Source organism: Mus caroli, unplaced genomic scaffold (assembly GCF_978045245.1).
Source record: "Mus caroli unplaced genomic scaffold, Mus_caroli_1 scaffold_6, whole genome shotgun sequence".
Taxonomy (NCBI): Eukaryota; Metazoa; Chordata; class Mammalia; order Rodentia; family Muridae; genus Mus; species Mus caroli.
Window position 1 is genome coordinate 42,959,958 of NW_028227261.1, and position 23,614 is coordinate 42,983,571.

Below are 23,614 nucleotides of genomic sequence, written 5' to 3' on the forward strand. Positions count from 1 at the left end.
TTTGTGTTTCCTCTTTAAGGACTTCTACTTGTTTAGCTGTGTTCTCCTGTATTTCTTTAAGTGAGTTATTAATGTCCTTCTTGATGTCTTCTACCATCATCATGAGATATGATTTTAAATCCGGGTCTAGCTTTTTGGGTGTGTTGGTATGCCCAGGACTATGTGGGGTGCTAGTGCTGGGTTCTGATGATGGTGAGTGGTCTTGATTTCTGTTAGTAGGATTCTTATGTTTGCCTTTTGCCATCTGGAAATCTCTGGACCTAGTTGTTATAGTTGTCTCTGGTTAGAGCTTGTTCCTCAGGTGATTATGTTAGCCTCTATCAGCAGACCTGGGAAGATTAGCTCTCTCCTTAGTTTCAGTGGTCAGAGTACTCTCTGTAGGCAAGCTCTCCTCTTGCAGGGAAGGTGCCCCAATATCTGGTGTTCCAACCTGCCTCCTGGCAGAAGTTGTGTTCCACTCACCAGAGGTCTTAAGATCCTGTGGAGGGTCCTGTGGGTGTCCTTGTGAGTGTCCAGAGACTCTGTGTGCAAGGAACCCCGGTGCTGGAGTGTACCAGAAGGGACTTGTGACACTGATCAGGCCGGGTTTTCTGCTTCCCTAATTAATGAAGTCTTAGGTCCCATGTGATTGGATTAGAGGAGAAGCTGTGTTCCACTCACCAGAAGTCCTAAGATCCAGTGGAAGGTCCTATGGGGGTCCTTGCGAGTGTATGGAGACTCCGTGCCCAAGGAACCCCGGTGCTGGCATGGATGGAAAGGCAGATGATCATTTTTGATGTGTTCTTGGATTTTATTTGCGAGGATTTTATTATTTTTTGCATCAATATTCATAAAGGAAATTGGTCTGAAGTTCTCTTTCTTCATTAGATCTTTGTGTGGTTTTGGTATCAGAGCAATTGTGGCTTCATAGAATGAATTGGGTAGGTTAATTTCTATTTCTATTTTGTGGAATAGTTTGAGAAGAGTTGGAATTAGGTCTCCTCTGAAGGTCTGATAGAACTTTGCACTAAACCCATCTAGTCTAGAGCTTTTTTTAGTTGGGAGACTATTGATGACTGCTTCTATTTCTTTAGGGGAAATGCGACTGTTTAGATCCTTAATCTGATCCTGATTTAACTTTGGGATCTGTTATCTGTCTAGGAAGTTGTCCATTTCATTCAGGTTTTCTAGTTTTGTTGAGTATAACCTTTTGTAGTAGGATCTGTTGATGTTTTGGATTTCCTCAGGTTCTGTTGTTATGTCTCCTTTTTCATTTTGACTTTGTTAATTAGGATACTGTCCCTGTACCCTCTAGTTAGTGTGGCTAAGGATTTATCTATCTTGTTGATTTTCTCAAAGAACCAGCTCCTGGTTTGGTTGATTCTTTGAATAGTTCTTTTTGTTTCCACTTGGTTGATTTCAGCCATGAGTTGATTATTTCCTGCTGTCTACTCCTTTTGGGTGAATTTACTCCCTTTAGTTCTAGAGCTTCTAGGTGTGCTGTCCGTCTGTTAGTGAATTCTCTCTCTAATTTCATTTTGCAGGCACTCAGGTCTGTGAGTTTTCCTTTTAGGACTGCCTTCATTGTGTCCCATAAGTTGGGTATGTTGTGGCTTCATTTTCATTAAACTCTAAAAAGTGTTTATCTTCTTTCTTTATTTCATCCTTGACCAAGGAATCATTGAGTAGAGTGTTGTTCAGTTTTCACGTGAATGATGGCTTTCTATTATTTATGTTGTTATTGAAGATCAGCCTTAGTTCATGGTGATAAGATAGGATGCATGGGATAATTTCAATATTTTTGTATCTTTGGAGGCCTGTTTTGTGACCAATTATGTGGTCAATTTTGGTGTAGGTACCATGTGGTGCTGAGAAGAAGGTATATTCTTTTGTTTTAGGATAAATTGTTCTGTAGATATCAATTAAATCCATTTGTTTCATAACTTCTTTTAGTGTCCTTGTGTTTCACTTTAGTTTCCGTTTCCAGGATCTGTCCATTGGTGAGAGTGGAGCGTTGAAGTCTCCCACTATTATTGTGTGAGGTGAAATGTGTGCTTTGAGCTTTATTAAAGTTTCTTTAATGAATGTGGCTGCCCTTGTATTTGGAGCATAGATATTCATAATTGAGAGTTCATCTTCGTAGAGTTTACCTTTGATGGGCATGAAGTGCCCCTCCTTGTCTTTTGGGATCACTTTGGGTTGGAAGTCAATTTTATTTGATATAAGAATGGCTACTACTTCAGCTTGTTTCTTCAGACCATTTGCTTCGAAAAATGTTTTCCAGCCTTTCACTCTTAGGTAGTGTCTGTCCTTTTCCCTGAGGTGGGTTTCCTGTAGGAAGAAAATGTTGGGTCCTGTTTGTGTAGCCAGTCTATTAGTCTATGTCTTTTTATTGGGGAATTGAGTCCATTGATGTTAAAGAAAAGTAATTATTGCTTCCTTTTTTTTTTTGTTTGTTTGGAATTCTGTTTTTGCTCCTGTCTTCTTTTAGTTTTTTTGAAGAATTACTTTCTGACTTCTTCAAGGATGTAGATTCCTTCCTTGCATTGGTATTTTCCCTTTATTATCCTTTGAAAGGATGGATTTGTGGAAAGATATTGTGTGAATTTGGTTTTATCATGGAATACTTTGGTTTCTCCATCTATGGTAATTAAGAGTTTTGTTGGGTATAGTAGCCTGGGTTGGCATTTGTGTTCTCTTAGGGTCTGCATAATATCTGTCCAGGATCTCCTGGCTTTCATAGTCTCTGGTGAGAAGTCTGGTATAATTCTAATAGGCTTGCCTTTATATGTTACTTGACATTTTTCCCTTACTGCTTTTAATATTGTATATTTATTTAGAGCATTTGTTTTTCTGATTATTGTGTTGGGAGGAATTTCTGTTCTGACTCAGTCTATTTGGAGTTCTGTAGGTTTTTGTATGTTCATGGGCATGTCTTTCTTTAGGTTTGGGAAGTTTTCTTCTATAATTTTGTTGAAGATATTTGCTGGCCCTTTAAGTTGAAAATCTTCATTCTCATCTACTCCTATTATCCATAGGTTTGGTCTCCTCATTGTGTTCTGGGTTTCCTGGATGTTTTGAGTTAGGATCTTTTTGCATTTTGCATTTTCTTTGATTGTTGTGCCCATGTTCTCTGTGGAATCTTCTGCACCTGAGATTCTCTTTTCCATCTCTTGTATTCTGTTGCTGATGCTTCCACCTATGGTTCCAGATATTTTTCCTAGGTTTTCTATCTCCAGTGTTGTCTCACTTCTACTTCCCTTTTTAGGTCTTGTATGTTTTTTTTCCATTCCATCACCTGTTTGGTTGTGTTTTCCTGTATTTCGTTAAGGACTTCTACCTCTTTAGCAGTGTTCTCTTATATTTTTTTTAAGTGAGTTATTAAAGTCCTTTATGTCCTCTACCAGCATCAAGAGATATGATTTTAAATCTGAGACTTGCATTTCTTGTGAGTTAATGTATCCAGGCCTGGCTGAGGTGGGACTGCTCTGTTCCAATAATGGTCAGTGGTCTTGGTTTCTGTTAGTAATATTCTTACATTTGCCTTTTGCTATCTGGTAATCTCTGGAGTTAGTTGTTATAGTTGTCTCTGGTTGGAGCTTGTTCCTCCTGTGATTCTGTTAGCCTCTCTCCTGGGAGTGTAGCTCTCTCCTGAATTTCAGTGGTCAGAGTACTCTTTGCAGGCAATGTCTCCTCTTGCAGGGACGGTGCACAGATATCTGGCATTCAGTCCTGCCTCCTGGCTGAAGATGTAGGCCTGACACAGGGCCTGTCCCAGAAGCTGTGTCACTTCTGTAGTCTGCACTCTTACCTCTGCAGACTAGTCACAGAGGGATCCGGGACTCAAGATGTCTCTCCCAGGTACTCTGCGGCAGAGCTCTCCTGAGTGGGAGTATACCTCTCCTCTGGCTGGGAATGTGCTCGGATATCTGGAGCCCAAATACTGGGCCTGCCCAGAAACTGTGTAGCTTTTGTAGTCCACTCTCACCTGCACAGACGAATCTCTGAGGGATCTGGTACCCAAAATGGTTTACCCATTGCTCCTCAGCCAAATTAGTGAAGTTCTAATATATGCTATGCCAATCAGTGCTGCTCTAGACATGGCAATATATAAATATCTTACTCATCCCCCCAAACTTGAAAGCTATGAAAATCTAAACTAATTCAATGTATGTTCTTTTGCCTACAGGGACAAAAGATTTCGTGCTGAAAATTATTCAATCAATTATTCAAAGTTCCAGTGTGACTCTAGGTATGTTCAATGAAGATGTCAAAATAAAATTAAAACCTATTGTCTGTGAAAATGTTGGTAAATAAAATTTAAAGGTATTATTGGTGATTTCCTTGATGCTATGCTTATCTGTGATGAAATTCTGCTATAGGTGAAAGAACAAGAGTATTTGGAAGTAAAAGAAAATATGTTAATATCAGCTCCTCTTCATCAAAGTCCAAATAAAATTTCGACATAAATGGCATTGGAAATAGGAGCTTATGAAACTTTGATATCCAAGAAATTTTGTAATATAGCATGGCCAAATTAAATGGTTTATAACAAGTTTGTAGGTAGTAGAAAGTTATCCTGAATTCCAAAGAAAGAAAAAAAATGTTAAGTTTAATATGTTGAGAAGAAGTTCAAGTCTCAAATCAAAGGTCTTATATACATGATATGCCCATAAATTTATGGAGACTAGGTGTGTCCCAACATTGGTGTATACAGGTTAGTATTCCTGTGAGACAAGAAATGTACCACGATGATGAAATGTAGGGGGTAAAAGATGGAGGCTTCCGGGGAAGATACTGATATATATCCTCAAAAATAACCCAAGGCTTTTCATATTTTACAAACACAGGACATTATCATAACATAGATACTAAATTTAAAGGAGAATCAGTGGCTTAAATACCAAGAGTCCTACCATAGTAATGGTATTGTCTAAAGCACCTTCCATTTATGTTCCCAATTAATTGTTTCATTCAGGTATACAATTATCATTTTTAAGCCATGAGGTGATTTCAACATGAAAGTAATATTTTAACTTACATACTGCAGAACAATAGATATAATGAAAATTCTCTTCTTGGATTGAAGACTTAACATAGATACAAGTACAATGTTATATATGGGTGATGATAATATATAAACCAAGGTTGTCTAGGAGTTAAAAACCCAATAGACAGGGAAATATATATATATATATATATATATATATATATATATATATATATATATATATAGGTGAGGGTCAAGAACTGCAATCTATTGTGATATGTCTTCATGAAAATATCTTAAATAAATTCATTCCCATATTTGATGTATATGGGCCACAAAAATAAAGACCAGATACTCTTATACATTCTTTCCAACATTCTCTCTATGAAGAGACTATCCACTTAATCTGGATGTCTTCAATGGATGCAGTATGGCCATCATAAAAGCAGTAAGGAATGATTGTTTCTGTATGCCATTACTTATATTTTGTCCATATACAATATTTTTTTTTTGCCTACAGGGACAAAAGAGTTCCTTTTGAAAATTATTCAATCAAGTATTCAAAGTTCCAATGTGGATATAGGTATGATCAATTAAATTTGCAAAATAAAATTATAACCCATGGGTCTGTGAAAATATGTATAAATAAAATCTAATGGTATAGTTGGGATATTCTTAATGCCACTATATCCCTAGCTGCTATGAAATACTGCTACAGGTGAACCAACAAGAGTGTTTTAAGTACAAGAAAATGTGTCAATATTCAGCTCTTCTCTATCAAAGGCCAATTAAATTTTAGAAGCAAACGGGATTGAAATAGGAGGTTTGATTGAAATAGGAGCTTATGAAACTTTGATATTCCAGAAAAATTTTAATACATCCTGGCCAAATTAAAAGGTTTATAACAAGTTCTTAGGTAGTAGAAATGTATCAGGAATTAAGAAAAAGAGTGTTAAGTTTAATATGTGTGAGAAGTTTAAGTGTCAAATTAGAGAATAAGAGGTTTTATATCCATGACATAGCCATAAATTTATGGGGAGATATTTCCCAACATTTGTGTGCACGGGTAAATATTCACGTGAGACAAGAAATGTACCATGATGAAGTGTAGCAGGAAATAGGGAGGATTCAGGGAAAGTTATATATATCTTCAAAAACCACCCAAGGCTTTTCCTATTTTACAAACACAGGGCATAACCTGAAGAGAGATACCAAATTTAAAGGATGATCAATGGCTTAAATGCAAAGATTCCTACCACAGAAATGGTTACCTCCCAAGCCTGTATTAGTAGATCAATGTCTGTAGACAAAGGAAATATGAAAGATTGACTGTGTGTTACAAGAGAAACTGGAGGCATAGTATATATAGGATTCTGCCTCTTCTTGGGAAATCCCTGCATATGTTATGAAAAAGTGAAAGGGAAAACTTTGATTTTTTTTCATAGATTTAAGAGCTGAAGTGGTAAATATTAATAAATACTCACATTAGAGCCTTTTGTTTCCTTTACCTTCCTTCTTATGTAAGTAATAAATGTAATTGATTTAAAAGGCTGTATTTCACTGTCAATTTTAGTGAGACAGAAAAAGAAAGGTTTCCTTTATTGTCTCTAATTTTAATAATGATTAATCCATGAAAAGTATTAAGGATGACTTCTCCTATCGGAAAAGTTGAAAGGTCTTTCACCATGTTAAAATCTTGTTCAAAAAACACTGGAAATACTTTGTGGATAATTTTGTCAATGCATAAGTTTTCATTACTTGGATGGAAGTTTGTTGGCTGCTTCTAACAGATATTTCAGAAGAATCTTTAAGAAAAGAGTGTTCAATTCATTTTGCTGGCTTTGAATGCAGGATATACACCAATTAAAAGTGGCCATACATTGGAGATTATTTGATGTCTCTGAACACATAAATAAGCCACTGAACATTAGAATATGGTATGCATGAATAATAATGTTTTGAATTTAATCTCCAACTCAAATATGCCCAGTTAATGAAAAGAAGCTCAATTTTCTATGAATAGATGTGTTGTGCCTAGATTGGACAAATCTACCACTACACTATCACCCTCCCCATCTATGAGACCCTTTAGACCTTGTGTTTACTCCAGGCCATGTGCTTTTGCTCTGCATTTCTTCTTCCTTCCCCTCATCTCCCCCCAACTCTCTATACCAACTTCCCTTTATCTACTCAGTCATCAGCTCTTCTTTATTTTACAAATTAAGATAGGAAGGTTTACAGAAAATCACATGAGTGCTGACTCATTTTTGTTCACAACCCCTCAAGGAAAATGGAATTAACATCAAATATAATCAGCCCATAGCTATGCAAAATAATTACCCCTTTCTGACCAATTGAAATACTATTTTATCTCAGACATAATTGAACACAACTATTACTATTTTGTAATTTATAAAGTACAAGGTACCTAACAGCCAGTGCATCATCTTTGTTAATTAAATAGCACCTCTGTCGTCTATTCTTACTTAAAGACCTATAGTTCTACATCTGGGTATGTCTTGGCTTTAGATTGAATGCCATCTGAAAAATCATTCTCTCAAACCTGTTCCTATTAATGTAACAATCCTGGGTTGGATAGGAGACTATATTTTTTTCAACCCCATGAGAAATCCAAGATGAATGATATTAATTGAAAATATATAAGAAGCATAACACAGCTTCAAACTTTAGTCTATTTATAGAAACTGCTGATCACTTGGACAGTCCCATATTTCAAAACTTTAGCTCATCCATCTTCAGACTACTGGACAGTGTAATCTGACAAATTGAGAGAAACAGGCATATTTTGTACTAGCATACTCTGTCTTGGCATAATCCAGCTGTCTTAACCTATAATTGTGTCCTTTATTTGGACAGTATTATATCTGTAGATGAAATGAGACAATTTTTTTTCTAGTGGCTGTTTTGATACAACTGGAGTAACTCAAAGATGCTCAGTTATTCTTTTGAATCCAAGTCATAGAAAACTAGTCTAAACAACAAGTAAATAAATAACATTAAACATCACATTCAGTGGACTTCTGATGTTTTTGAAAACCAACTATCTATGTGAAGTAATCTGGACTTTTATCTGTTACTTACTCTCAGACATTTCTGATTAAAATAACTGAAAACACCCTAACAATGAACTCAGGGACAGGAATGTTGTATTTGGCCCTTAAGTCACAGACTTAAATATCTCTGATCTGTTTATAATAATAGCAACAGAAGGACTGGGTATAAGTCCCACACTTCAAAAGTTTTAAGTTCCACAAAAACCAATAATAAACACCCCCAGTCCTAAAGACTATAAAACTGAAATGAAGACTCTTCATACCTTCTTCAAGCTGAATATGGGTGCTGAGATTTTTTTGTATGGAGGAAGAAAAGTAGGGAAATGGGGAAATTCGTTGGCCTTAAGTAGGTCACACCAACGATTGTCTCTGACGTCTGTGTCCTGAATGGATCCGGGTAAAAAACCAAAATATCAGGAGTTCAGGCATATCAGTTCAGCATGTCTGACAATGAAATTCACCAAGGCTCTATATTCTGTAATATATAAATCTCAAAAGAAAATTTTAGTATCATTAAGATAAACATTTTATTTTATTCTCTAGAATTTAGTTCTTCAGGGAGTCTCCGTCCATAAAATATCATCCATATAACTCTGGAAGCTGTAAATACCTTTAACACCATTTCCAAATACACAAAGACAAAAGCTATTCCCCAAATTAGCTTATCCTTCAACTGGTAACCAGGAAAAGCTATAGTTAGCTCTTTGTCCCAATAGAACAATAAAACAACCATAATACTCAAAATCACACATATTTTAGCCTATTGAGGCCTGTCTAATTTGTCATTTCAGAATATTAACCCCACATTCCTTTGGAGACAACAATAGAGTATATGAGTCTCCTGCAGTCCTTATTAAATTGATTCACAGATCTATTTATACCTGCTTATAAGAGACAGCTTGTTAAAACTGGATTTAAAACCAAAATTTCTATGGAGCCCATGTTAGACAACATTTGAATATCATATAAGAATTATTAGAGCAATATATCTTTATACAATTTTAAAAGCAATTATTTCAAACCTTCACTAATATCTGCCTATAGGAAACATCTAGTTTTTAATTGTTAAACTCTCCACCTAGTGCAGCTATCCTGTTATAACATCTATGTTTTGTGCTCTCTCTTGAGCCACGGTCATTTATTTAATTAATACATATTATGCTATCTATCTGTTATGCTTTCTAACTGGAGCCACAGTCTTCTATTAATTAATACCTGTTCATGGTAGGTGATTATTACTGCTCTCTCTACTTGGAGTCAGTGACTAATAATCCCCATCTATTTTAGAACTGCAGGTGAAATTTCCCATCTTTAAGTATCAAAAGGTTATATTTCTCTCTTTATAGCAGTGAATTACCTGGTCCAGATCCCTTGTATGTTTATTACCTGATTCTTTATACACAGGGAGGAGTTGAGTGTAAAAAGACCTACATTGTCTGTGTCCTTTTTGTGCGTGTGGGAGTCAGAGTAGGATGTGAAGTATAGGGGGAAGTGAACACAGAAAGGCTGTGTAGATGCCTCTATACCATCCTCTGTAGTCCCTCAAAACCAACCACGTTTTAGTCTTGCCTGCTTCAGCCTACATTGCTGCCCAAGCCCCACTCATGTGTTGGAGGCATGGAATTGTTATCTCAGGCTAGTTGAGTTCAAATCAGTATGTTGGTTGCTGTCCCGCGCTATCGTCTCACCAGCAAGAACGCACATGGAACACCAGGATCCTTCTGCAGCAAAGCGTTTATTGCATCTTAAAGAGGAAGATGCAGAGTCTCAAAAGGGCGCTGCTTAAAAACACATTAGCGCGGCATGTCCATGCCTGATTGGTCGCTTACCCATGATCTCATTGGCATGCCCCTGGGTGGGCAACGACTTGGCGCGAACACACTCTTGCACATGGGCACACAGCTTGTTTCCTGAAAAGAGGTCGAGCTGGCACAGTGGAAGCCGGCACCATCTTGTGATGGTGAATGCTATTGCGGCTCTACACATCTCCCCCTTTTAGTTTTACTAAAACGAGGCTGGTCTAGGCCTCTGCAGTTAGGTCCATCTGCTGTGGTTCCTGTTTTAGGTCGTTCTTCTAGTGTCACAGCCTTACCCATCATAGGGTAACCCTATCACCACTGGGCCCTGTGTCTTAGGTTGGTCTGTGCATGAGGAAAGTTGCCTGTCTCTGGATAACGAAGTACTGTGTGACAGTTACTGCTAAATGACCTAGGGCGAACTCTACAAAAGAAGCCAGCCAAAAATGAATTAGTGAGGGAATCATAATCACCCTATCACGTGCAATGAGGTAACCTCAGCGATGTGCAAGGGATGATCAAGGATTGTTGAGTCTCTTTCATCCCAGTGCAGTGGATCCACAAATCCGTGAGGTACAAGAGCAGAGAACTCAGATGCCGACTAATTCTTGAGCATACATAACCAAATTTCAGGGGAGGCCCCTTGTTCAATGGCCACAAGTGCTTGAGTGATAACGACCTTGTCACATTTCTGTTGAGATCTGAGCTTGCAGACCAACCATAGCATGAACACTAATCCACAGCACAGGGCTGCACCAAACAGAGCCACCCCTGCCCATTCTTTGAAGTGAGAAAAAGCTGAAGAAATCCAGACAGAGAGTCCCTCCATCAGCGACAGGTCCACTCATGTTGAGTTGATAGCCAACACTGCTGCCCTCAGACTCGAGAGTCTCGTCAAATCATTCTGACCAGTTTCCTGCAAGATACAATGACAATTGCCTAGACAAATTAGCTGCTCGGGTAAAATTTTCATACTGTACATTGGTAATGCAGAGTGCTCCCAGCTCTTTTTTACATCCCAGTTGGGCAAGTTGAAAAAGAATATCCAATCTTTCCTCTACCAGATCGAGACGTTGGTTAACAACCATTAATCCGCCCTTCAACTGGGCACTAGCAGAAGTGTGAAGATTAACAGTATCTGCCACCTTGGCTGATAATTGATTTAGGGCTGTGTCTGTTTGGACTGTGTTTGCCATGGCAATCCCAGCAGCTATTGCTGCAATTGCACTAACGGAGATCGCCACCACAATGGCTGCAGTTATACCGAAGTCTCTCTTCTGCCTGAACAAGGACAGGGTAGAAGGGGTCTCTATGGGGACAGGAACCCACCGCGGGACTCTGGCAACCATGGCACGACTAGCCCATCTTGAATTCCAGCACTGTGACATCCAACAGGAATTATTGGAACAATCTTTAAATGAATCATTTGAAAGAATAAGCAAAAAGGGGGGATAAACACAGACTGGAGTAGGTGAATAATTCTGATTTACAATGGTTCTATTGAATCCAACAAATATTTCAGTGTTATTTACGAATGATTGGCAGGACCCATCCTGTTTTAGCATTGTGCCAGTGGTGATACCAGTAAAAGATGCCTTTCCGGCCATACCACCCGGATAAAGGCCAAGGTGTTAAGATCTGCACAACTACCACTAATTCCACAAAGTAACCACTTACGGAAAGGATCCATTCTACGGTCCTGTAGGAAGAGTCCCTGCTTCGTAGCCAGTTCTTCCCTTGGATCTACCATCATATTGGGGGAAAAGGAGAAGGTTCTATCCTGATCTGCCCAGTGAGTAATAGAGGATTGACAATCAGACCAGGGCTGAATAATTTCCTCATCATCCTCCCCACCACAATGGGGGGATATTCTAGGTTGACGAGGATGCTCCCTGTCTGTAAAATTAGGTGAAAGGAAGGTACCATTAACCCAGATTGCTTCTTGCAAAAAAGTGTAATTAAAATTTGTCCTATTTTCCCCTACACTCTCCTGTTGAATCTTCACCCAGCCTACACGTTTTCCATTAAACCACCCCAAGGCTCGGTTCGTAGCTGAATGCAGTCTTCTTTTTGGTCAAATTGAAAGCAAAGGGAACCCTGTTCAGGTAGAGAACAATTCTCTCCCAATGGTGCCCAGGTAGGATCATATGGTAGGTATGGCAGATCCAAACTTTTATTGGTTGTAAAAAATTTGGGGAAAACAACTGCATCATGATGGACAGGCATGGGCTTTGGGAAGGCAGACAAAATTGCCCATCTGTACTCTCCCCAATATACTAGGAACCCAAATCCAAAGAGGCAGCACGAGGGCTAAAGATAGTTTCCCAGGGATCCATCAGGGAGTCATTTTCAGGTGTCAGAATCCTTCGTGTCAGTCATTCCGGTAGCCAGAATGGGTTGTCTTCCTCCTGGGGGAAAACACAAACAGCTCCCCTGGATCTTATTAAGATAGGATCCGGGCCTTTCCATAGACCTGTCAAAACATCCTTCCATTTAACCATTTCTTTTGGCCTCTCCGGCTCTGTGTTATGACGATCAGCCGCAGAATGGCTATGCTCATCAAGGTTCAAAAAACTAAGGGTAAAGAGTGCCATAGAGACCGCTACTATTGGTATGGGGGGTAACACTTCATCAGTTCCCCCTTTTTGTTTTATTAAATATGATCTGATGGTTCCGTGAGCACGTTCTACAATGCCTTAACCCTGAGGGTTATAGGGCAGGCCAGTGAGATGAGTGACATCCATTTGATGGCAGAATTGTTGGAATTTTGTTGATGTGTAGGCTGGACCGTTGTCAGTTTTTAAAATGTTTGGCTTTCCCCAAGCAGTCCATGCCTCCAGACAATGTTGTATCACATGTGAGGCCTTTTCTCCCGTTAAGGGTGTGGCAAACATAATGCCATAACAAGTGTCAATTGACACATGTAAATATTGACTTTTTCGAAAAGAAGGACCATGTGTGACATCCATTTGCCAGATCCAATGGCCTTATACCACGTGGGTTTATTCCCACATGAGGGATAGATAAGAATTCACAGCAATTTTGGCATTGAGTAACAATTTCTCTAGCTTCTTTTCTAGTTAATGCAAAGCGGTGGCGTAAAGTTTCAGCCATCACATGAAAGCACTTATGAAATTCTTTTGCAGCTTCTGCCTGGGAAGACAGAGCAACAGCCATAACCTTAGTGGCTTTGTCCGCCAAATCATTTCCCAGAGACATAGGGCCAGGAAGGCCCAAATATGCTCTGACATGAGTAATATAAACAGGGAACTGTCTATTTAATAAGGCAAATTGTATTTGTTGAAAAATGTTGGCAACTCTACTGGAGGGTTTTATTACCCCAGCTGTCTCAAGGAGATTAACTGCATTAACTACATGGGAAGAATCAGACATAATATTAAGCGGTCCTGGGAAGGCCTCAAGAACTTCCAGTACCATTAAACATTCCACAACTTGAGGTGAGGTTTCATTATATTGCTTAGATACTACCTTACCATTAACCATATAAGCACCTATACCAGTTTTTGATCCATCAGTGTACACTAAAATCCCATCTGTGAGTGGATTCTTGGCTGTTACTTGTGGAAACACTATAGCCTGACTGACTCAGGGCAAACTGTAAGATTGGATGCTTTGGGTAATGATTGTCAATCTGTCATGAAAAGGAGGTAACTAGAATTGCCCAATCATTAGATATAGCTGCCAAGGTCTGAACTTGTACAGCGGTATATGGTACAATCAAGAGATAAGTTTCTTTTCCAAAATAAGTAATAGCTGCTTTTATTCCCCGAAGCACGAGTTGTGCAACTGCATTAGGGTACCAGTCTATTATTTTTGCAGGAGATGCATTGCATTTGGATGAACCCATAATAAGGGTCCATTTTGCCACAGAACTGTGGTTGGCAACTGGGCTGTCTTAAAGACACACAAATCAAAAGGCTGTGACTCATCAATGCATTGTAATTGAGCCTTTTGCAAAGCATTTTCTACTGTCTCCAAACCTGATTGGCGGCAGGAATAAGGGCCCTAGGGGAGGAGATGTGAGAATCCCCTTCCAAAATATCAAATAAAGGTTTTAACTCTGCAGATGAAATTTTCAAAAATGGTCTCAGCCAATTTATATCCCCTAATAACTTCTGAAAATCATTTAAGGTATATAAATGATCCCTACGAATCTCTAATTTCTGAGGAACAATCTTATCAGGATAATTATGAACCCCAAAAAGGTTCCCATTTGTGCGATCTGCACCTTTTTGGTAGCAACGTGCAATCCCCATTGTTCTAAAGTTCTCACCAAAATGGGAAAAGCTTCTTGCAAAATCTTCAATTCTTTATTACACAAGAGTATATCATACATATAATGTACCAAAAGCAGGGAAAGAAATTGTTCTCTTATTGAGCTTAAAGCTAATTGTACATACAATTGACATATGGTGGGACTATTTGCCATCCCTTGTGGCAGAACCTTCCATTGATATCTCTTATCAGGTTCTACATGATTGATTACTGGAACAGTAAAAGCAAATCTTTGCTTATCTTGGAGACACAAGGGGGTAGAAAAAAAGCAATCCTTAATATCTATTACTATAATCTCCCAATGCTTGGGCAAAGCTGAAAGCAGCAGTAAGCCGTGTTGAATTGACCGTAATAATTGCATCTGTGCATTAATAGCTCTCAAATTATGCAAAAGTCTCCACTTTTCCGACTTCTTTTTAATTACAAAAATAGGGGTATTCCAAGGTGATGTGGAGGGTTCTAAATGCCCAAGTCTCAATTGTTTATTTACCAGGGTAGTAACTGCCTCAAGCTTTTCAGAGGAAAGAGGCCACTGAGGAACCTACACAGCTTCCTCTGTGAGCCAAGGTATAGGTATAGCGCCCCCAACGGCCCCTAGGAAAAACCCAAGCCCTTTCTTCCTTCATTGTCTTCCTGCAGGACAGGCTCAAGTAGGCCCTGCTCCCTCTTTCCAAGTCCTTTGCCTTCTTTCTATCCCGTTTTCTTCATCATTTGGGTAGCTGGCAGTGAATATTCATTGGATAGAACCAAACCTAGGGCCTGTAATATGTCTCTTACCCATAGATTAACAGGGAGAGGGAGAATGTAAGGAATAAAACTGCCAGATTGTCCTTCAGGGGCTTGCCAATTCAAGGAACATGAACTAATTGTGGGGCTGGAATCATACCCCAATCCCTGTAAGGAATGGGATGATTCTGTTATAGGCCAAGATTTTGGCCACCAATGGGAAGAAACAATGCTTTTTTGTCCGCCCCTGTATCTAAAATGCCTTTGAAAATTTTTCCTTCTATTAGTAATTCCAAGGATGGTCTGGAATCAAGATTCATGACCAGATATGCTGAATCATTTCCAGAGGAGCCAAACAACCTGGTTCCTCGAGGTAGGCCTGAAGAGGGAAATTGATCATGTAAACTTGGCAGGACTACTAGCTGAGCAATCCTGTCTCCTGGTGAAACGGAAAAGACACCCTGAGGGCTGGAGCAGAGAACCTGAATTTCTCCTTCATAATCCTGATCTACAACTCCAGGGTGAACAAGTCCTTTCATTGTCAAAGAAGAATGGCCAAGAATCAGTCCCATACTTCCTGCTGGTAGGGGTCCCTTAAAATCTGTAGGTACGGGTTGTATGCCCATCTGTGGCATCAGCATGAATCGGGCGGTAGAATGCAGGTCCAACCCTGCTGAGCCCTGTGTTGCTCTATGGACGGAGGTGTCTGACTTTTGTTCATTGGAGTCCCATATGGTTTGGGGCCCGGAGACCTGGGGCCCTGAAACCCATTTTTTGAGCTGTTCTCATTTTCTCCTGGCTGTACTGGCTGCAGCAATCTTCCTCTGATATCCCTAACAGAGCGACATTCATCAGCCCAATGGTAACCCTTTCCACATTTTGTGCAAATGCCAGGAGCTCGTTTCTTGTCAAGGGCACGACAATCCTTCTTTAATTGTCCGGGTTTGCCACAATTGTAGCAGACCTTTCGGTCTGAAGTGGCTGGGCGTTTCTGTCCTTGCAGAATGGCAGCCACTAGCCCTGCATTAGTTAAGAGGCCTCCAAGCTCACGACACACCCTTAACCAGTCCTGTAATCCCTTACTCTTTCTAGGTGTAATTGCTGCTCTGCATTCTTGTGTAGCTTGTTCATAAACGAGCTGTTCTATTAATGGCATGGCTTGCTCAGGATTGCCAAAAATTCTCCCTGCTCCTTCAGTCATTCTAGCTACAAAGTCTGAGAAAGGCTCCTGGGGACCTTGGATGATCTTTGTTAAATGTCCCCCTGATTCCCCTTTCTTAGAAAGCGCCTTCCAGGCCTTAATGGTGGCAGCTGAGATCTGAGCATATGCTCCCCAATTAAAAGTTGTCTGATTGGTGGCATATTGTCCCTGTCCTGTCAATAAATCAAATGTCCAGTTTCTCTGATCTCCCTCCGCAGCAGCATTAATCTTAGCTTGTGCTTGGGAGACATCATACCATAAGGCTTTCCATTCCATATATTGACCCATGCTAGTGAGGGCTGCCAGTCTCCTGGGGTCAAGGCCAAGGTTGCAAGTCTTTCAACTTGAGATAAGGTAAAGTTAGCACTGACCCCATGATTACATACAGACTCGGCAAGTTCCTTTATCTGAATGTACTCTACTGGTGCATGAACACGGCTTCCATCAGCAGCCTCAAACACCGGAAATGCCTGCCGTATCTTTTTCTGTTCATCTCTAGTGAGGAAGGAGTCTGAGTAAAATCTTTCCTCATAAGGTGTAGGGGCGCTGGGGCCTATAGGCCGGGAAACCGCATGGCTTCCACCTCCCACTTTCTTCTGTTTTTTACCCAAGCTGTTAGCTCGTCATTCATCTGGGTGGTATCTTTCTTCTTCATAGCAAGCTGCCTCATTTTCTAACTCCTCTTCCTCAGAGGGGCTAAGCTCATCTGTTTCTGAAACTATCAAGCCCCAAAGCCTCTAACTCCTTTACCGGATAAAGGCTTTTCTTTTTTGAGGTTTTCTCCTCCTTTCCTTGTTTCTCTACCGGGGCGTCCTTTCCCCCCTATTTCTTGCTTCCTCGGATCCAAGGTCCTTGGAAGGGCCTCTTTTCTTAGGTGCACCTTTTCTTCTTAGAGCTCCTAATCTTTTACCTTGCTCTGTTTCTGACATGCTGTCCTGTAACTCCTCTAATGCCCCCTGTCCTGCTGTTACTGTCAGGCAGCATTTTTCATCCTCTAGGCATGATTTCACCAGTTTCCATAATGCCATGGGCCCTACCTTTAATTTTCCATTCTGTTGTTCCCTAACTAAGTTTCCCCTTAATTTCTGCCAGGAGGCAAGGGTTAACGACCCTGAACACACGTACCAAGGTTCTACGCGATCGACCTCTTTAACAAAACATTCCAAGGATTTTGTAGAAACTTTTAGCTTGTGCTGCTTTAAGACAGAATGTAGCGCTGTAATCACTGAATGTGAGGCTCCCATACTGCTCCTTTATCTATAGGAGGGGCTTAAATACAGGAGACACACTGCGGTTTATCTACGTCCGTCTGACTGTGCCTATTGGCAGCCGCAAAATCGGCTAACACGACCACCGATGGAAACAAAATGAAACCAAAAGAAAAAGAATGAGCTCTGCCAAAAGGAGAACAAAAGCTTCCACCGCAGCTTCTAATGGGGAGAGAAATGAGAGAGATCAAGGCCAAACATGCCTCTTGGAGCCTACCTTCGTCCTGCAGTTCTGAATCCTCTCCGTGAATGGAGGATCTCCTAGGCACCTGCGATGGTGAGGTGTTTTTTCCTGGGTTTCGGGCACCAAATGTCCTGCACTATCATCTCGCCAGCAAGAACACACACGGTACACCAGGATCCTTCTGCAGCAAAGCGTTTATTGCATCTTAAAGAGGAAGATGCAGAGTCCATGCCTGATTGGTCACTTACCCATGATCTCATTGGCATGCCCCGGGGTGGGCAAAAACTTGGCGCGAACACACTCTTGCACATGCGCACACAGCTTGTTTTCTGAAAAGAGGTCGAGCTGGCACAGCAGAAGCCGGCACCATCTTGTGATGGCGAATGCTATTGCGGCTCTCCACAGGTTGCCATTTAGTTGGGGTAAATCTCTAACCCAAAAATGCTCCAGCAATGAAAACACAACGCAATTAATATGAATAAATGCTTTGTGCCTAGATTGGGCAGATCTACCACTACACTGCCATATTCTACATCTACTTCACTGTTTAGAACTTGTATATTCTCCAGACCATTTTTTTCTGCTCTGCTTTTCTTCTGCAAATTCCTCTGTGTCCTCTCCCATTTCCATTTTCTCCTTCTACTCTTTCCCAAATTTCTGCCCCACCTTCCCTTTATTTTTCCAATGTAATGTTTCATTCAACTCCCGATTATATAGTTTTCATTTTTAGGCAATGATGTGAGTGCAACATAAAATTAATATTTTAACTTATATAATACAGAACAACTGACATCATGATTTTTCTTTTCTTTTGATTGAAGACTTTACATAGATACAAGTACATTGTGATATATATATGATGTCAATATAAAAACCAATATTGTCTGGGAGTTAAAGACAAACCAATAGACAGAGAAAAATGATTTTTTTTTTTTTTGGCGAGGGACAAAAATGCAATTTAGTGTGCTATATCTTCATGAAAATATCTTAAATAAATTAATCCCTATATTGGTGTATGTAGGCCCTAACATAAAAACCACAAACTCATGCACATTCTTTCCAGTGTTCTCTCTGACAAGAGCCTATCAACTTAATCTAGATATCTTCAATGGATGCATTATGGCCATCATAAATGCAATAGAGGTTGAATGTTTCTGAATGCCTTAATTCATATTTTGTCCCTATATTCTGTGCTTTTACTGTTAGAGCTTTAAGCAATGCTTTTTTTTAAAAAGCTGGAGTTGCCGGGCATAGAGGCACATGCCTTTAATCACAGCACTTGGGAGGCAGAGGCAGGCATATTTCTGAGTTTGAGGCCAGCCTGTTCTACAGAGTGAGTTCCAGAACAACCAGGGGTACACAAAGAAACCATGTCTCGAAAAACCAAAAAAAAAAAAAAAAAAAAAAAGGTGGATTTGCCATTTTATGAATAAGTGAGACAACTTTAACAATGTGGATTACCATTCAAGTCAATGATAGAGCTCTATATTGAGTAATGTTTGTCCATAGCCATGATGCAGTGTAATATATAGATATATAGCTATCTAAATTTTAATCATTGTTTCTCAATTCATTAAGCTTTCCCCCATTTTTGCATGAGAAATATCAAATAAACTCACTGGTTCCTCCAAAGTTGACTTCCTTGGAGTCATAGTTCATTTGTGGGACCCCGGGAAGGGATTCTACTATGCACAACAGTAATCTAGGATTTGAAATAAAAAGGGTGGGAGGAAGATATTAGCTTATAACTTTACATATATGGAAGAAGGGAACAAGTTAGAAATTTGCCAATAAGCCCTCTTTTGGAATAAATATTTTAATCTATATATTATAATCCATATTCAAAATATATTCAAATAAGAAGGAATAAGTACACAGTGTAACCGTGATAGATTATATAAATCAAGCATGATATTCAAGATCAGTACTGGAAAGTCAAAGACATTATGATGTTTAGGGAATAGTCTGTATCTCAACTTTTGAAGTTGGAAAGATTTTAAATGAAAATGCATTTTCTCATAACCAGTCTCTCAAGACTGTAGACATGGAAACTCATGGGACAACGTGGGTATCACAGAACAGGAGATAAAACATGACTATCCATTCAACCTGGGCTGAGGCAATACAAGGACATTCATCTTAATGAACGGACTCATATCAATACTGATAACTCTTAACTAACTCCAGGCATATTTCTTTATGATTATAAGAGATTCGAAGACAATAACAAAAGGATAGGCATCAAAAAACAATTTTGTTATAGAGGAGCTGTTCAGTGCCCAGGTTATAATGCTGTTTATACATTTTTATAGAATCCCAAATATAAAGCTAATTTGATTCTGGTTCTTTACTTCAGTTTTGCTGAACCTGATGCTATGATGTGATCTTTGAGAGATCAAAAAGACTTTGAGAAATATTAATGGTTTACATCATCATTTAGGTTGAATTCTTAAAAAGTTAATGCAATCAAGATGAAATACATGGAGGCCAAGGTAGAAAAAATGGTCTGCTAGATTCAGCCAAGATGAATGTGATAGCTGGCATTCTAGAGATATTTTTACTAAAATATCAAATGCTGTGTACCAGTGATATTATAGGGTACATTAAATCTGACAAAGTTTTCAAGAAAAAAGTAATTAATAAAATAGCATTGAAAATTATTTAGCCTTTCACGGTGAAGTTCAGTAATTCCTTCTATATAAGTGGTATGTGCATCTGCCAGGCACATTGAGATACCCCACTTGAAAATTTTCATCCATCATCTTTCAATAAAACATTATCGCTGATTTAGCAAAGAAGCTCTGGTGCAACTCAGGTAATATCAATGCCTGTGCAGTAGGCTCAGCATGCTACAATCTCTGTTTCTCCTCTGGCCCGTGCATGAATGAGCTGCACAATATGACACAGATTGATGACTGCCCAAGGTGGAAATATCCACAGAATCCCTGTAATTACAATACCCAGAAAGTAAGGGAACATGATTGGCTTTTACATGGATAGATTCGTAATCTCTAATGCTAACATTTTTGAACCAACACTGCTTTTGCAAGCCCCATAGTTATAAGTTTAGAGCAATAATTTTTACATCATAAGTAAGCATGGTTTTGTCAAGAGATAAATTGTTTCCCTTGTGTCTTATTATTTTGAAGTTTTGCATAGAAAAAGTAGTCCATCATTGATTTTCTGTCCTTGTGCCTACAATTACAATAAATTGCCCATTCCTTGTTTGGGACCTTTAGTGACAAAATAGTGGCCTGATTCCTAATCTATATTGAATAGTACCTGTAATCCTAATTTGTTCTAAGTCTGCTTTCTATTCTTAGTGCAATTAGCATGAGGCACCTGAAAGTTGACAGAGCTCTGTTTACAGCTTGTTTTTCCTATGGGAGGCTTGAGATTACTTGTATAAATGTAGGAGTTCTATAAAATCATTATCCAGAATTATGGGATCAAATTAATGGACACAGCTTTACTGCATCAAAGTACATTTTCATATTGACCTTGCAGCAAATATGCCTAATAGGGAGGCCCAAGAACATCAATTTATGTTATAGTGGCAGGCAAGCCATACCAGCAGCAAGTAGCAATCCTGGGATGAAGTCTATAGCCCTGTATCTCCGAGAGTACCAATTGCTGCTATGGAAAATGGAGGGCCATCTTGAGAAAACATGCTTGCTTGTCTCAGCAGTCAACAATATCTTATGATAACCAGATGCAAGACAGGTTTTGATAGGGACCTTGGTGTTTGAAAATGTGAATATCTTATGAAAAACAAGTTCATAGACTAGCCCAGACCGAATCTTTGGATGTGTAGAGTGGGATACAACGGATATTAGTTCTAATATGTGTAATGATAATAAACTAGGTCATCCTATACATAGAGATCTCTTATATTTAAATGCCTGGTGATTCAGTTGCAGGAACATGGTCATATGCAAAATTATTGTGAGTAACCCACCATAGAGCTCCTGTCTCAAAATATCTGGCGCTTTTAATTTGGGAAATTTGGTCATTTTTAACCCAATTGCCATCAAGGCATCTCTAAGGGAAATGGCTGTCAACGTTATAAATCAGAAAGATTTCCTATTCTTTTAGATGTGTTCATTTGATGAGGCCTGGGTTACTATTGAAACTATGATTGTAGGTCCTAACGAGATACACAACTCATTTTCATGTCATTAGAAAATAAAGTAGTTACCTATCTGGAGGGACAGGTCATTTGCCTCTTGTCAGCCAATAAAGAATAAGCAGGCAGAAATACCTCAAAGAAGTAATGCAAATCTAATTCATGCTACTGCAGGAACTGGTGCTCTATCTAGACTTCGGAACAGGTAAACCTCTTACTCTAAAACGATGAAACTAAAAGCCATAAAAATAACTAATTGATTTTATGGTCTCTTGCCCACAGGGACAAAATCCATGCTGTTGAAAATAATAGGATTGTTTTTGAAGAGTTCTACTGCATATCCAGGTATGATCAGTGACAATTTCAAAAGAGAAATTAAACACATTGTATGTGACAAAATAGAGATACACTCTAATAAAATTACTAGGATTAAGCAGATGCTACTATGTCCCCAGTTCTAGGCCAAAGTTGCTTCAAGAGAAAGAACAGGATTTTTTGTAAGTACTAGAAAGCTTGTTAACTTTCAGTTGTTAATGATCACGGGGCAAAATTAAAGTTGCAAGTGAAAGTACTGAATTAGGATGGTTGGTGTCAAGATTAACTTATGTAACTTTGATTTCACAGAAATCTTGAAATTCAGAATGACAAATTTAAAAGGTTTTTACCAAGCTCATAGGAAATTGAAAGTGATCACAGATAGAAGAAAGAGTTGAATGAATTAAATGTGTGGTAAAAGAAGGTCCAATGTGAAAGTTAAGATCTTATGTAGATGCCATGCACATAAAGTTATGAGGAAGGGATCTTTTCCAATGGAGGGGTACCTGGGTTAGTATTCTCATGAACTCGAAACTACTTGTGAGATATTTAGGGTGAAATGTTGAATGCTACTTGCAAAGATATTGATATATATCATCAAAAATAACTCCAAGCTTTGCCAACTCTCCAAACATAGGACATAATAGGAGCTGACTTTTCAAAGTTAAAGGAGGAGGTATGACTGAAATGTCAATATCCCTACCCTGAAAATGGTTAATACACAAGCTCATATGGATAGACCAATGGCCCTTGACAATGGAAATTGTCCATCTGGTACAAGAGAAACTAGAGGCCAAATATACAGAGGTGTCTACCAGCTCATGAAATCCCCTTCATTTGTTATAAAAAAACAAATATGGAATATTGATAATGTTTACAGATTTTAAAGTGGAGGATAGAGTTATTCAACAAATATGTTCATTATAGCCATGGAATGTCGTTACCTTCTGTATTATCTAAGTAATTAATAGTAATTGTTTTGAATGACTGATCTTTTACTATCCCTTTTAATGAGTAGAATAAAGAATATTTTATCTTATTCTTCATACTTATATCAATGTTTAACCTGCAAAACAATATCAGGGAAATGTTCTACTAGGAATGTAAAAGAGTTCAACTATATGTCAATATTTTGTTCAATCACCACTGCAAATGATTTGTAGATAATTTTCTCAATCCAATAGTTTTCAATGCATGGATGATAATTTATTGATAGCTTCTGACACAGATTCTTCAAAATAAATATTTAAGGAGACACAAACTACTGCACTATGCCGACAATGAAAGATTGATATAACTCAAACTCAAAGTGTCTATGTATGGGAGAATAATTGATGTCTGTAAACTGATAATTGCAAAAGTGTACATGAGACTATGGTATGCATGCATGGTGGTGTTGAATTCATCTATAAACCATAGAATTGTCATTTTTATGGCATAAGGTTAAAGCAAGAGAAAATTTATATTTGAACTGATATAAGGCAGAACTACAGATATCATGACTTTCCACCTTGTGGATTGGAGTGTTAACATAGATGTAAGTTGTTCTGTATGTGTAATATTAATGTAAAAACAAGATTGTTGGGAAGGTAAAGAAAACCTAGAACACAAGGAGAAAAAATGATTTTTTGGGTAGGGAAGAGCACAAATTGCAAATTA

The 23,614-nt window shown here is 38.8% G+C and overlaps 1 pseudogene; it reads right to left on the bottom strand.

The window, feature by feature from the left end:
* Positions 1-12,282: 12,282 nt before the first annotated feature.
* On the bottom strand, positions 12,283-17,090 carry LOC110287757 (igE-binding protein-like; annotated as a pseudogene).
* Between the last annotated feature and the right edge of the window lie 6,524 nt (positions 17,091-23,614).